Raw genomic sequence first — 14,382 nt, 5'->3', positions numbered from 1 at the left:
AGATACCATGCCGCAGTGAAGCATGAATACCCCACTCAGACACATTATACTGACTCCGAGCCGACCAGTCCTTGTTGTACCCATTAATGCCGAGCGCCAGGCAGGGACCAACAAGTACCATATTGTAACGTCTTTTGGTATGACGCGGTCGGGGATGGAACCTGCGACCTTCCGCTCCCCGGGCGAACGCTCTAACCACTACACCACGGAGGCGGTCGTTTGGAAGAGTTTTACATGTAATGTATAGAGGATAATTAATGAGGTGATTCTTATTGACCTATTCTCCATTCCTCCTCTTACTCACGATGTCAAAGGATACACTTAACATGGCATTGAATTCCCTGGCACGAATACTTTACCATCATACTTGTTAACAGAACATTGAAACTTCTCACTGGTACCAAATGTTATCATAACCCTGGATTTATCTTTACCAAGGTTATACCTCTATGTCGGATCTGTCATACCAAGGTTATACCTCCAATTCGGATCTGACATTACCAAGCTTATACCTCCACGTAGGATCTGTCATTACCAAGGTTATACCTCCACGTAGGATCTGTCATTACAAATGTATACTTCCATGTCGGATCTGTCATTAATAACGTTATACCTCCATGTCGGATCTGTCATTAACAACGTTATACTTCCATGTAGGATGGGTCATTAACAACGTTATACCTCCATGTCCGATCTGTCATTACCAAGGTTAGACCTCCATGTCGGATCTGTCATTAATAACGTTATACCTCCATGTCGGATCTGTCATTAACAACGTTATACCCCCATGTCGGATCTGTCATAACAACGTTATACTTCCATGTCGGATCTGTCATTACCAAGGTTATACCTCCACGTAGGATGGGTCATTACCAAGTTATACCCTCACGTCGGATCTGTCATTGCCAAGGTTATGCCTACATTTCGAATCTGTCATATCAAGGTTTTACCTCAATTTCGGATCTGTCATACCAAGGTTATACCTCCATGTCGGATCTGTCATTACATTTGCCTGCAAACATTTTACACGCACACGCACGTACACGTTTACAAAACGATAACGTTTCTAGTAAACCGCGATCGTTGTTATCAGGCTTCGTCTAGCTTTGTATATAGACACGCTATAGATCAGTATCTGAAACCTGATTGTTGTAAAATATGAAACCTCTTTGTTTATCTGTAACCTGACGCTTGGATCAGATCACGTTCAATTATCCTATGATCGAGGTAACTTTCATCAGTTCAAACCTTGACAAGATGTGGAAACTGTGCACCAACGGTACCGCGGTAGGTTCACCATTCAATATCGTCCTAAAGCACGTATGCATACTGTTTTCAGATTACTGCCTAGCCATTCATAAATACAATTGATAAGGCCAGACCAATTATTATGCTTAATTCAGTTAATTCTCTGTTCATCATGCTAGTCCAGCGTCATAGATACAGTTAATATATTGTTCACCACACTCGTTTCTTAAAAAACACTGTATCATTATTTCAATATTTCTTCTATATAATATGTTGTTTAGTGTGCTAGACCAATGCTTGTTTCATGAATACAGCTTCATCGTTCATTACGAGAGACTGGCTCTTCCCTCATGAATACAGTAATCTGTTTTTCACCATGCTGGACCAAAGCTCGTTTCATACATACAGTTGAACATTCCAACATTCAACCTTGTTTAGCTCTAAACATCATGGTGATACAGTATTTATCTTGTTGGAGCAACGTCAGTTGTCTTCAGAACACAATTCAGTTTTACTCGAGGCATTGTGATTTCATTGACAACTGGTTGATCTTAAAAGTTATTGAAACAATTAGATTCGTTATCGTCAGAACGTACACTGGATCTATTGAAACTGTTCTACTGTGACTGTTACTGGTTTCAGTTGGTAAAAACATCCAAAACAGAAATTCAAAACATATTTAAGAGGCTACATTTCTAAATGATTCCATTGACATTGAATTTAGATGACGTCTCCGAAACCCCGTTCCTACTCCGATGTAGGCCTTCTCCTGCTGTCTCTGACGCTGTGGTCGGTCGTTGTATACATCAGCCTCACACTGTGCAACATGACGCCTGAATATGCCATAAGTCTGCCAGGCGGTTCACGGGGTTTCGAGATGAAGGACTATTGGGTTCCTCCACCTTGGTGGGGATTGCGTTCCATATGACTGACAAAAGGTGGTCCAACCACAACGACATATGCCAATCAGAGGAGAACTTCACGGCTACACGCATGGTAACACCTGGCAACCGATCCGTCTTTCTGTACAACCATGCCCAAGAGAGAGGCAAAGCAGAGGACCCGACTAACACGTTCATGAGAACAAAGAAGATTATCAGACTGCTAAACCAAAATCGGAGATCAGTATTTATTGAAGTGGGGGCAGGGACAGGGGCCTACAGTCTTGGAGTTGGTGCCACAAAGAAACACAAAGTGGTCTCTATTGAACCATTACCTGATAACGCAAGACGTTTATGTAGAGGTATTATTGCATCTGGACTTCGATGGCGGAACTACATCGTGACAAATGCTCTTTACAGCAGCCATACGGACGTGATCTTAACACCTGACAAAACAACACCAGAAAAGTACACAATAAAATCGCTGATGACATCAAAGAAGAAAGCAAACCAAGGTATCATGTCATTCTCAATATTGCTAGACGACCTTTTGAAAAAGTTCAATATCACAGTTGCAGGACTGCGAATATCAGCAGTGCACAATCCTTACAGGATTATGAAGGGTGGTAAAGAGTTTTTTGAAAAGGTAGACGTCATATTTGTGGTGATGGAGTGGCGGAGGAGTAAGACGTTCAACGGGAAGTACATTTGCCACTTTCTGACAGACTATAGTATGTTGCCCTTCTCCAACTTGGACTTCAGTAAAGCTCTAAATATAGAGGACCACCATAAATGGCCTTCAGTTGTAACATGGATAAGAAAAGGTACTGTTTAATAAGCCATATACATCGTTGAGACAATCAAAGTTTGTGAATTGTACTAAATTATAGGCACGAATTAACACGCTATCATGGTCTATGTGTGACGGGAGGTAGGATTAGGGAGGAGATGAGACAGCTTTGAGGGAACGGGTGGAGGGTGCGGTACTGGATTCGACCAATAATAGAAGACGTGGCAAACGTCAGCAATCTCTGTCACTTGTGGTTGTACTCTTATATTTAGCAGACACAATTATATATGCCTTGGAAAGTCAGTGGTCATCGACATAATACATGTACTACACAGTAATCAGCCATCAATGACTATCTCTGAATCAATACTTAAAGATTTACAAGGCTGACACCAGGATACATTTCAACTCTCTTTCTCTTGCTCATTTGCGTACACTCAGACGCTAATATCCTGGAATACGTCGTACATATATCGAATATATCGGGAACACAAGATTAGATCAATTATGTTTCATCTGAGAATGATTAAGCTGACATCAGGTCATATAAGTAAAATCTGTTCCAAGATATTTTTTAACCCAAACCGATTAATAGTGAGTGAGTGAGTTTAGTTTTACGCCGCACTCAGCAATATTGCAGCTATATGGCGTCTGTCTGTAAATAATCGTGTCTGGAACAGACAATCCAGTGATCAGCAGCATGAGCATCGGTCTGCGCAATTGGGAACATATGACATGTGTCAACCAAGTCAGCAAGCCTGACCACCCGATCCCGTTAGTCGCCTCTTACGACAAGCATGGGTTACTGAAGATCAATATTCTAACCTGGATCTTCACGGGCCAAACCGCTTAATAGGAATAGGAAATAATGTAATATTACTAATACATTTAATGCTCAACGAATTTCGTTGTTGATTATGACGATAGTCAACACTGATAAAGCGTGATTATGCTATGAATATGTTCAACTCTGAAACAACCGAAATATTCCAATGATATATATTCCAGTGAATATTTGACAAATACACTTGGCTTAATTTCAGTGTGGTCAGTACTTGGGTACTTCAATAAGAATCAAACTAACTGTGTCGTGTGGCTTCTAGGACATTATTTAAACGCAACGATGCGTATCTTCCGACAGTACTTATGTGAGGGAGGGTGGGAGGGGTGGTATAAGTAATAAATAAGTAATTATTATGTGTTTCATTTTACCGTAGTTAAAGTTTCCATTCAGAACTTCATTTTGCTCGTAACCTGCCTGGGTAAGGTAGATCTAAAGCTAGCCTTCTGGCCCTGCAATCGACAAGCTAGCGAGTGAGTGAGTGAGTGTAGTTTTACCCCGCTTTTAGAAATATTCCAGCAATATGACGGCCAGGGAACCAGAAATGGGCTCCACACATTGTACCCATGTGAGGAATCGTCAAACTAGCGACATTCCAGTGTTCGAAACATCCGTACGCCAGAACGCCCAAGACGGGTTAACTTTGAATCAGGCGTGAAAAAAGTTTAACGGACAGGTGATTATTTTAACAATAGTGTACAGTCCGTTTGATTTCATTTGAGGCCGTTGAATTGCTCACTAGCACAAAATCTAATAAATGCAGCAAAACCAACTTTTTCACAGTTTCATGAAATCAACAGACCAACTCGGATGATTTGTCTTATAATTATGGACACACGAATTAAAAAGTTGTTTAACAAACGGTCATTATTTTGTTGTCACTTTTCGCTATTTTTGACGAGGGTGGACCACTTGCTGGTAGAACAGACAGGTGTGAGCGTTGCACTTGTGAAATTGAAATGCCACTACACACGCTTGTTGATTACCTGGTGGTTCGACATGGTAACTAGATATCACTAGCTGATCTGGCAATGTGATTTGACCAAGTTTTATATCAGTAAGTCGATTGTGCAAAAAGGGCTTATAAATTTAGACAACAGCCAAATAGATCTTGGATAAACTACAGCAGTAACTTTGGGAATAGTTTCGAGACAAGGAAACAGACAAATACATGGATCAGAATTGTGTAATCATTCAAGCATATGTGTATTGATGACGTATGTGACGCATTTATCATGGCAAACGTGGGTTCTCGAAGACAGACTATAGCCTGGAGATGGTAATATACACGCTTTCGGTGGACACGAACATGACATGACGCTGCTTCTGCGCAGCTTCTATACTCACTTGTATACTCGAATCCTTCTATTATGACCATACTTTGATAAACCTGATGATTGTCTGCAATAGTAAGCCGCACATAAACACGCGAGGCTGATACATGGCCCGTGTTTACATGTTGGGGTAAAGGTGTCCAGTGACATGATGGCAGATAGTGGTATCCATGCCTGCCTCGAGATACACTATCAGGCAAACCGTGAGGCGATATTTATCGCCAAGAGCATGGCATGTACTTGGAATGACACAACTCACACAAGGTACCAGGACACCTAATGCAGGTAAGACAACAATTTCTCAACAGAAGCTTGATTTTACAAGCGTTATATTATCCTGACGATGTTTTCACTGATTCCAAGAGAACAAATATTGGTCTGTCGAGGCGAGATGTACGAAATACAAACACCTCTGTCACATTCCTGTAGTTCAGACGATCTAATGGTGTTGAGTGTGTATTTTTCATTTCCTCCGTTTTGTCTGATTCATAGCCTTGATCATGAATTCCACCAACGGGCGTTCTCCAATTGTAACCAAAATGAATTTCGAAGGTAGAAGAGAGAGTGAGTGAGTTAAAATGTAAATTCACATCGGCAGTATTTCAGCCATATCGTGACTAAGAAAGTTGTAAATTTATAAATGAATAAAAACAAACTTATAAAGTATACTTACCTGTCTGCAAAGGACAGTAAAAGAACTAGATTATCACAGGAATACATTTAAGACTAGTACTTAAATATAAAATATTTTAACTATAAATGACAATACAATATATAAACAGGCTATAGATTGCCAACAACTGAAGGTAGATCACCTTACTAGGGTCGAAGGTAAAAGAAAACACACTAACTTACATTATATTTTCAGACACCATGCGCACCTCCGGATCCAGACTGGAGAACATTTATAACTCCTGTCAAACACGATACCGCTTGCTATTACTCCTGTTGACAGCCCTGGCCGTATTTCTCATCATTACTGCAGTGAACGAGCGATCTCGGGCATCTACCTTTACCGATGAAGCCGTGTCAATTCCATATGACCCGATATGGTCCGAGAGGTCGCAAGGCAACTGGTCAGTCCTGGGTTCTGGGATTGTGATGAAGCGTCAAAATATGATCTGGAACACCATGGACAATCTATGTGACACGAATGACACTTTCATACCGCTGAAGGTCCCCGTTGGAGGTGTCGTAGTATATGTCCACGATGAAGATGATGAAGTTGAGTATGAGCAGAAAGATAGAAAGATCTTGAAACCTATACTGAATCTCATGTGGAAGGACATTGAGACGAGTTTCATTGATATCGGTGCTAATACCGGCCTGTTCAGTCTGACCGTGGCAGCTCTTGGAAACCCCGTTGTAGCTATTGAACCTTTCCGTGACAATATTCCAAGGTTCTGTAAAGGAATTTTAGACTCGGATTTGGTAGGCAAGTGCTACATCGTGACAAACGCAATATGGGATTCGAACAGACAGGTAAAAGTGACACCAGGTTTAGGGAAGTATAATCACAATTACAAAGTAGTGAAGTCCCGCAATCGAAAAGGTGAAACAACGAACACGATTCAGCTGTGGGAGTTGCTCGATCAGTTCCCTATGAAGAAAGCAGGGATAAAGATTGGCTCTCATGACAATGTAACCAGTGTGTTGGCAGGAGCGGTGAAGCTGTTCCAAGAAGTGGAAGTTGTGTTTGTACATGTAGACTGGCTGTATGTACTCCAAAAGCAGCATGCCAAATTCGTCCTGAGTTTTCTTCAAAGCCGAGGATATATAGCGTATGGTTACTGGAAGCACTTCAAGCTGCTGGATGACCAGTCTGACACATGGCCCCAGTATGTCTTCTTTATGAAGGGTGGTGGAGACAGCCCCTTGGGTAAAAAGCAGAAACATAGGAAAAAGAAGGCAAGGAGTCAGAAAGGCAATGATGACGAGGATTACAATGAAGGCTACGATGACGACAATAACGCATCCGGTGACCACCAAAACTACATAGCCTACGATGACAACTACGACTACGGTGACTACGAAGAGTACGAGGACTACAAAGACTTCAATGACTATGATCCATACGATTATCTTTATGAGGAGGAAGATGCCCAGGATGCCAATAGTACCTCATCCGGTTCTGTTGAAGAAGAGTGGGGCATCTGGTCACGGATGATACAGTCAGAAGGTGGGAGCGTTGTTGCAGCTACAGAGTATGACGATGTTGATAACGATGACAAAGAAGATGATTCCACCTGGTGGCGCTACATTGATATAGAAGCAGAGGTAGAGGACATTGACCTCTGGCTAAAAGACGACAAAGGACATACAGGATGATGCATTTACATCGAGGCCGCTGTACAGGAATGTTCTAATACTTCAATAGCCAAATGGATTGTAATACAGTTTATATATATATATACTTCTAGTTACAGTTGCTGGTTTAATTTGCATTTCCCTCAAAAGTTCTATATTTGGTCCGATTGCCCGATATAGCAAGAATACAATGTCATGCTTTTAGCTCGCTTGGAGAATATGTTTAATAAACATGTACCAGGAAGATATTGGGTGTATTACATATGTACATGTCGAGGAGTTTTTTGTCTACATCCATCGACTAATTTATATGCCGAATGTATCGGTTTTATAAGCTCCGCGCTTTAGTTAGCGTCTGTCAGGAGAGCGGAAGATAGGTGGTTCGACCCCTTGCCCTGTCTTACCAAAATATGGTACGTGTGGCATCCTACTCAGTGTTCAAGGTTAAGGTGATGAAACAAGGAAATGGGTTGATCTGAGTAAGTATAAGTTGTCTCAGCGGTCTGTCATTGTATAAGGTGTTTCGGTTGGCCTGTACAAGCAACCACCCTCTCGATCTATGTGCGGGTTACTGTTCAAGAGGTTAAGTACAGTGAAAAGCCCAATTTCACCTCACTCCCCACATACGTCACTGGGTGGGGACTCAAAGAAGTGAGGAAAGTGCTGAACGGGTAAAGCGTATTCGAAGGAGACTGCAAGTAAACACTAACCAGAGCTGAGCTTAAAATTAACACTGGAGACTGCAATACGAGCTGTGCTTACAAACACTGACCTAAAGTAAACACGGATCAGATCAGTTGAGTTGGGCTAAAAGTAAACACTGAGTTGGGCTAACAGCTGAGCTTAACAGTAAATCAGAGTTGGGCTAACAGTTAACACTGATCAGAGTTGAGCTTAAACTAAACACTCATACGAGTTGTGCCTTAATAGTAACAGGGATCCGCCGCAGTTGGGCTAAAAGTAAACAGTGATCAGAGTTGAACTGGGCTAAAAGTAAACACTGATCAGAGTTGGGCTAAGCAGTAAACACTGATCAGAGTTGGGTTAAAGTAAACACAGTGATCAGAGTTAGGGGCTAACAGTAAACACTGATCAGAGTTAGGGCTAAAAGTGTAAACACAGATGATCAGAGTTGAGTTAGGCTAAAGTAAACACTGATCAGAGTTAGGCTAACAGTAAACACCGATCAGAGTTGGGCCAAACAGTAAACACTGATCAGAGTTGAATTGGGCTAAAAGTAAACACTGATCAGAGTTAGGCTAAAAGTAAACACTGATCAGAGTTGGGCTAACAGTAAACAGTGATCAGAGTGGGGCTAAAAGTAAACACTGATCAGAGTTGGGCTAACAGTAAACACTGATCAGAGTTGGGCTAACAGTAAACACTGATCAGAGTTGGGCTAACAGTAAACACTGATCAGAGTGGGCTTAACAGTAAACACTGATCAGAGTGGGGCTAACAGTAAACACTGATCATATACTCAGCAGCAAGAAAACGTCAGCATGAATTCAAAATTAGATAGGCACTGTAATCAAATTACAGAAATGGACATAATAAGCGGATCCAAAACATTTTTTGTGTACAATATCTTGACACATCAATGAAGAACTCAGCACAATATCAAGACATTACGTGAACGTTTGCAGTCCATTCAGACCCTTGACTCCAGTATTTAGTGTGACCACCACGAGCGGCAATAACTGCTGCACAGCATCTATGCATGGAGTGCATGGAATCGATTGATGAAGGCCATTGGCACCTGATGAAAAGGCCTGGCGCTCTAAATTTCGGCCTTGGTATCCCATTATTCAGTCTCCTCTGAATGTCATCCCAAAGATGTTCAATTGGGTTTAAATCAGGACTAAGGGCTTGCCACTGCATAATGTTGACACCGTTCTGCTGTAGGAAGTCCCGTGTAGCTCTGGCAGTATAAGCCCGGGCGTTATCATGCTGGAAAATGTTGTTCCGGTGACGTGCGAAATGTGGCATGACGTGGGGTCTGAGAGCTTGGTCGATGTAGCGCACCGCTTTGATGCCGCCTCCTCTCCATGTACAAGGACATGGTTCTGGAACACCACAGGACTCACTCTCTGGTTCAGGCATAATCACCCCATACCATGACGCCGTCACCTCCCAATGAGTCTCTTTCAATAACACATAGGTCTGAGTAACGCTGGCCACGTTGTCGCCATATTCTTGTTTTGCCATCTGCAGTTGATACGCAGTACCGACTCTCATCTGTGAACAGAACAGTTCTCCATTGCCTGTATCGCCAGTTTTGGAGTTGTAGGGCAAACTGTAGACGTTCACGCCGATGACGAGGGGTGAGGATAGGTCTACAGCAATGGGGATTCCCGCTGTTCAGACGTCGGCGTACTGTATCAGTACTGATTGGTCTTCCGTGTGTTCCCACTGTCTGGCGTGCTGTTTCGGATGCCTACATGAAGGGATTCTATACATGCTGTCGCACAACATGGCGGTCTTGTCACCCTTAGTCTGCCAGTACGGGGGCGATCATTTGAGGTGTTGGTGGCCCGGAAACGTTGCTGCAGCCTGTAGATGGTCCGAACGTTGACCTGGAAGTGATTGGCAACGGCTTGTGCAGTGTGGCCAGCTTCAAGTCTTCCTAGCGCCTGGTTCCTCTGAGCTGTCTTGTTTAGCAGCATCCTGCTGACGTTGTAATATGAATGTTTCAACCAGGTTTGGGGGGGTGAGGGGTGGGGGGCATTTTATAGGGCTGGTCCATGTGACCAGCACGTGCAGCATGAGTTGCATGAAAAACATGGAGAACACCGAGATCAGGTGGCGTTTTTGAGACCATTTCCTGGGTTCAATTCTGAGTTTGGGAAGGAATGTCTTTGCTCAGGTAAAGTTGGAGATATTGTCAAAAATATAGAATCAAAACAATAAATGAGTTTACAGTTATCCGTTTCTGCGAAGGAAAATTCCAAGCTGACGTTTCTTTTGCTGCTTAGTATATAGTTGAGACTAAAAGTAAGCTGAAGGGATGTGAAGCTGCGAATGATGAACGCTGATGGACAGGGTCGGGGGTTATTATTATTATAGGATATTTATATAGCGCACATATCCACGCACTAGTGCATGCTGAAGGCGCTTGTAGTTTTTCCCTCGATCATTGGATGTCAATATCAACTGCACATCGTATTAGCAAACTCAACTCCCTGGGGAGTATACAACTCTTCTGCCAATGGTATATTTCGATGTAACAGGAAGGAAACGCTTTACAGTCATCTCAAACTCCGCGGTAAGCAACGTGGCAGCACTATGGCACGACCGGATCGCATAATCTCGAATTCAAGATTCACCCGGTTGGCGGCCACTGGTCTGAAAACAACACACCAATGAACGTAGATGACATTTCGCGATTGTTCAATATGACAGATGCCAAATTGTCGGGGGAAACGGGGTAAATTAATAATAGATGATACCATATCCGTGCTTAAGTCACTCTTCCGTCGTCAAGCCACTCCTTACTGTAAACAATTGAGTCCAAGTCATACGTAAAAACCCATCTCATCCACAGAGTGGCAGTCAGGTCACCTCTTACATGCTTGTCTAACCCTTAAAGCAATTTCAAACAAGACACCCTATGGGCGGGGGGGGGGTGGGTTGCTAATAGTACACGCTGCCAACGTTCTGCACACTCAACTGAAACACAAAGTAATACAAGATGAGGGTGAGTATTAACACAAATGCTCCAGTAAACGACATCCAGAGAGAGTTTCTCTACGCCAATTTGGAAAAAGAACTCCTGTCTCCAGCCAGATCGAAATATGGCACACTGTCTGATGGGGTTCATAAGCAACGCTGGATATTGAATGCCCGGTAAAATTGATGTCAACCCTGCAGACTCATCTCACTTAGAAAACTTTCGGATGTCATTTCCCTTGTAATACGTACATTCAAATCCGTTATGAAACAAAAACCCAGGACATTAAACTGTGCATGGAAACTACGATAGACATATATTAGGGCCACACTGTATTGTTATCTATGTTGTACAGTAAGAATATAGTTCTGTTGGTAACCCGCGACCTCCTATCCACAGAACAGTACTTGGTCGCTTATTTTGATTAGGACTGTCACAAATATATTAACGTATCGTGGTATACCTTGTGATGACGGGGCGGTGGGGTAGCCAAGTGGTTAAAGCGTTCGCTCGTCACGCCGAAGACCCGGGTTTGATTCCCAACTTGGGTCCATTGTGTGAAGCCCATCACTGGTGTCCCCTGCCGTGATAATGCTGGAATATTGCTAAAAGTGGCATAAAACCATAAACAGTCAGTCAGCCTTGTGATGACACACCCAGGACGGGATTATAAACTAGGTCTATGGAACCATCAAAGGCTAGTGACACACGAAGCAATTTCAGTCGGACAACTTCTATCTGCAACATAAACTGCCCTGTGTGTCGCCCTTTATGACTTACTTACACCTTGTTTGTCATCAGCTTAACCGATGGCAAGAGATAAATGGATTCATATGAACACCACAAACAACAACATGATATATCATATCAAATGTAGCTTGATCTTTGTCATGAAACTGTGCTGGTGAGATCAGGGTGTCATTAAGTATGAATACATTAATACCAGAAAAAAATTACAATTTTGTTACCAATCTGTGAGAGGGCAATCGAGTACAAAATATAATGCAGAGTCAACAAGCAAGTCGGCTGTGACCAACTTTAAAGATTTCAAAAGGTGTTAAATACATCCTTTTATATAATTTCTTTTCACACATAGCGATATAAAATACGGTATTGCTATATTTCGATTATCTCTGGTCAGCAGAATTAACAATGCTTTAAATTCCTGTTCACGTTGCAATAAAGTGGAGTCGGCGCATTCGTGAATATATAACGTTAACGTCAGAGAATAGCCAGCACCGACAGTCCACCGTGAGAGATTCCATAAGGCGTAATAGCGGTGACATATACTGATGGAAACAAATGGCAGTGTTCTATTTATTTTCAGATTTCCTCCCACAGCGCTATTCAAAGCTGGTGATTAAAACTGGAGCATATTAAAGGAACGCTTGAGTGATCTTTGTGTTGGACCTGTATGCACCATTTTGAAATTATGCTGTCTGTATTTCTACTAACTGAATGGCCGCTGTCCAATTATGCATCAGCCCTGTTGAATGTGTCTGTATTCCCAGGCCCATAGTTCCTTGACTGTGATGGTAGGATATTCCTCCAAGTGTTTCCAGTCTTCCCCGATTTCTTGATAGACATATTTCCCCGAAAACTGATTCTTATGGTAGTAAAGTAGATCGATCGAAACATGAAAATGAAACACGGCGCGGGAGCTATTGTATACATTATAGGGCATGGTAAGGAACTAGTTGATAGGGAAGTGATGTTATACATGTAGATAAAGGCTGCGAAGACCCAGGTTAAATTTCTTGATACACATATTTCCCCGAAAACTGATTCTTATGGTAGTAAAGTAGATCGATCGAAACATGAAAATGAAACACGGCGCGGGAGCTATTGTATACATTATAGGGCATGGTAATGAACTAGTTGATAGGGAAGTGATGTTATACAGGGGCGGATACAGCTTTCTGAGAAAGGAGGGGTGCACACTATTGAGAAAGGTGGGGTGCACACTTCATTATCACGAGAGTTTCAATGGTCATTTTTTTTAAATTTCAGGACAAAAGGGAGGGTGCGCACCCCTGCACCCCCCTCTGGATCCGCCTATGTTATACATGTAGATAAAGGCCGCGAAGACCCAGGTTAAAATTGGTCTTCAGCAACCTACGCTTGCAAGCGACGACTGAAACGTGGTCAGACGCACCGTCTTGGTTGTACATGTCATCGTATCCCAACTACGCAGATCAATGCTCTCGATGGCAACCACTGGAGTGTCTGGTCCTGACTCCATTATTTATAGACCCTGTCACATAGATGGCATATTGCTGAGAGTGAATTAACAAACATACAAACGAATGCTGTCACTAACCATACGATATTGTCAATACTCAACTAACTGTGGAATATTTACAAAACGCAAATGTCATAATATTAACTACTGAAACAACTGACAGTTCCTATGTTGTTTCATGACTGGTCTTCATGATCGTTATGTTGCATGTCTTTGGTGCGTCCCGTTCAAACATTTGCGATCAAAGAAAACGTGACTTCTTTATCATTTGCTAGTTTAAAACTGAAAGTACAAATACACACACCATATATTTTATTTGTTTAATTAATGAACAATTCAATGAATTTGCATCAACAAAAGGCATTTATGGTTTTATGTACACTGTGACTGTCTATTCTTCATCACAAAAACATGAACTGGTATGACCTTCTATTCGCTCACACATATCGTATATTCACATTCTACACTGACATCACAATGCTGACTAGCGATGGGATTTACCTATATTCCACTCATTCCCTAACGTCACCTCTAACTCCAGAATAGACCAGCCTGCGTTTATGATGCTGATATACCCGTGAAGATCCGGGTTAGAATTGGTCTTCTGCAACCCATACTTGTCGTAAGAGGCGACTAACGGGATCGGGTGGTCAGGCTCGCTGACTTTGTTGACACATACATGTCATCGTATCCCAATTGCGTAGACCGATGCTCATGCCGTTGATCACTGGATTGTCTGGTCCAGACTCGATTATATACAGACCGCTGGCATATAGCTGGGAATATTGCTGAGTGCGGCGTAAAACTAAACTCACTCACTATAATGCTGATGTGATTACGGTAAACAATTGACAGACAGATGCAAGCTACGGACGCATCCAGCAAACCGATTCCGCACTGGATACCCGGTACCATCATAGACTAATACATCCTATTGTTGTGAAATGATCTACATGAAATCTTTGATACTATGGTTAGGTCTTTTGTGACAATGCGAGTGTTAAATTCTCGTATCCTGTGTTTAAATGTAAACGGGTTGTAGAACTTCACCCTTGACTCACCCACCCAT

The sequence above is a fragment of the Haliotis rubra genome, unplaced genomic scaffold (assembly GCF_003918875.1).
Source record: "Haliotis rubra isolate DU_JTF1 unplaced genomic scaffold, ASM391887v1 Scf63, whole genome shotgun sequence".
NCBI lineage: Eukaryota > Metazoa > Mollusca > Gastropoda > Lepetellida > Haliotidae > Haliotis > Haliotis rubra.
This window is presented reverse-complemented; position numbering follows the sequence as displayed.